Raw genomic sequence first — 2901 nt, forward strand, 5'->3', positions numbered from 1 at the left:
TTTCGAAAACAAACGTTCACGAATTTGGAAAAACAAATTGCAGGCTTTGGACAAAATTCGTAGCACTTGAGAAGAGTTCGTGGACATGAAAAAAAGTTCTGAGATTTAAAACAAATTTCAAGAATTTAAGAAGATATTGAAGAATTTGAAATGTTCACGAATTTCAGAAAAGGTTCATGATTTAGAAATAAAATGTGAAATTAAAAAAAGGCGAAATAAAAAAGAAAACCAAAAGGAAAACTGGAGAAACATAAACTAAAAAAACGAACACCAAAAATTTTCAAAAAAAATCATGTTTCCAAAGATGTTCAAAAGTTGTTCATATTTTTGAAATTTGGTTCAAATTTCATAAAAAAATGCTCAAATTTGGTTTATAAATTGAAAGACTATTCTACTTTAAAAATTGTTCACATTTTCCTCAATAAAACTTCCTAATTTTTATCAGAAAATATTTCATATATATGAATGTTGTTGTGTTTTCTTACATATTTCACGCTACAAAATATCACAAACAGCGGTGGGGTGAAGTGTCTAGTAGCGTATGCCTTTAAGTGCGAGGTCTTGAGTTTGAGTCCTCACTAGCACTCCCTTTACTCTGTATTTTTACGTACTTTCGAAAAAGATCATCATGCCCTTTATTATGATGGGGTAATCTCCCCCATCGGTGTGTTTATGCGGGGGGAGGCGGGATGCCGAGGCAGTAGTGTTTATATCAATGCCGGTTCTTGGACCATTGGGTCCCAAAAAATAATCACTGGTCTTCAATCGAGCCTAGGACTTTCAAACTGTAGCTCGTGACCTTCTCTAACTGGTTCCATGGCTTTTTGGGACTCAAGTTATCAAATTATTATTTTTCTGGTCATACCCCGGCCCCGTGAGCATCCCCATAAAATTTAGACTCATGTTTCCTATAAAAACCACATGGCTATGACCATGACCATAAAGGTTTGTCAACAAGCAGTTAGCCAAGGCTGACCACGATCAATATCATGCATGTCTCATATTGCTTATATATTAACATGTGTTGTGTCATGTCGCTTAGCAAAATTTATATATATCCTCCTCTCCCTTGATTATACGATGTACTGATACTGATACAGAGCATGCTTACGTCCAATCAATGGCCAGATTTTCCATATCAGCTCTACTTCTGGGTCAACCTGGTTGGTAACACAATTTAATATTGTGAGAATGTATACTTTTGCCCCTCGTTGTTCTCGGACTCTAGATTTTGTCCTCTCTTTTTTTTGCAAGACATCAGAAGCATCACCCAAAGTCCAGCGTTACAAAGCACCATAAATAACAATAATTACATCCAAGTCCTTAGGGACCGATAATATTCTACTTCCCAAATGAGCCGGTGGCGCACTGCCACTTCCGATCCACTCCCGGAGCCGGCATGACTTTGCTACGTGTGGTTGAGAAGTTATGAAAACAACGGACGAGGTACTCACCAGAGGAACTCCAGTGTTAGACGATCACTCGCGGATGCGGGAGGTGAATGATCTAGTCACCAACCAACCAACCAACCACGGAAACATTTTCTTAAATTTGTGAGAAAAAACATTCAAATACGGGGACATTTTTTGAAATTCCAAAACATTTTAAAATTTCTGAAAAATTATTTGAAAACATTAACATTTTCTGTATTCCATAATTATTTCAAATTTCTAAACAGGTTTCAAAGAGAATAATAAATTTCAAATAAGAGAAAAACGAATTAATGAGAAAATAAAATAAAACAAAAAAACTAGAAAAGAAAACAATATGCTTCAGGCTTGGGCTAACTATGCTACTGCATCGTTTCCTCGGGTGTGTATTGGACCAGCCCAAGCGTTCGCAGATTTGAGAAACGTTTATTAATTATGAAAAAAAATGTTCACGAATTTGGAAAAGATTTGTGGGCTTTGGAGAAAATTTGTAAAACCTGAGAAGAGTTCGAGGATATGGAAAAAAGTTCAAAGATTTGAAAACAAATTTCACAAATTTAAGAAAGTATTGAAGAATTTGAAAAGTTCATGGATTTAAGAAAAGGTTCATGATTTAAAAATAGTTTGTGAATTTAAATAAATTAAAAAAAAGGAAAACTGGACAAACAAAAACTAAAAAGCTAAAACCAGAAATTTTAAAAATTGTTCATGTTTTGAAAGATGTGCAGAAGTTGTTCATGTTTTGAAATTTGGTTCAAATTTCATAACATGTTTGCTCAAATTTCTTTTATAAATTGAAAGACTATTCGGCATTAAAAATTTGTTCACATTTCTCTCAATAAAAATTTCTAATTTTTTTCAGAAAATATTTCATATATATGAACGTTGTTGTGTTTTCTTATATAATTCACGCTACAAACTATCACACACCGAGGTGGGATGAAGTATCTAGTAACGCGCGCCTTTAAGTGCAAGGTCTTGAATTTGAGTCCTTGCTAGCACTCCCTTTTCTATGTATTTTTACGTCGCTTGTATTCAACGTGGTAGGAGGGACGTGGCTTAATGCGCCGGCCCAGTCCTTTTTTTCCTTCGCGTTGTGCAATTCGTATACAAGGTCTCGCGGCGTACTTTTAAAAAAGACCACCATGCCCTTTATTATAAAAGGGTATTGGGTAATCTCAGCCATCGGTGTGTTTACGTGGGGGGGTGTGCCGAAGCAGCAGTATTTATATAAATGTCAGTTCTCGAACCATTGGGTCCCTCCCTGTATTAAAAGAAAAAAATCATCACTGATCTACACTCGAGCCTAGGAGTTTCAAACTGTACCTCGTGACCTTCTTTAACCGGTTCCATGGTTTTTTGGGACTCAAGTTATCAAATTATTTATTTCGGGTCATGCCCCAGCCTTCCGTTCCAAAGAAGGTGTTGCATGCCCATAAAATTCAGACTCATGTTTCTTATTCAAACCACA

This window comes from Triticum aestivum, unplaced genomic scaffold (genome assembly GCF_018294505.1).
Source record: "Triticum aestivum cultivar Chinese Spring unplaced genomic scaffold, IWGSC CS RefSeq v2.1 scaffold3A_scf_1089, whole genome shotgun sequence".
Classification (NCBI taxonomy): Eukaryota; Viridiplantae; Streptophyta; class Magnoliopsida; order Poales; family Poaceae; genus Triticum; species Triticum aestivum.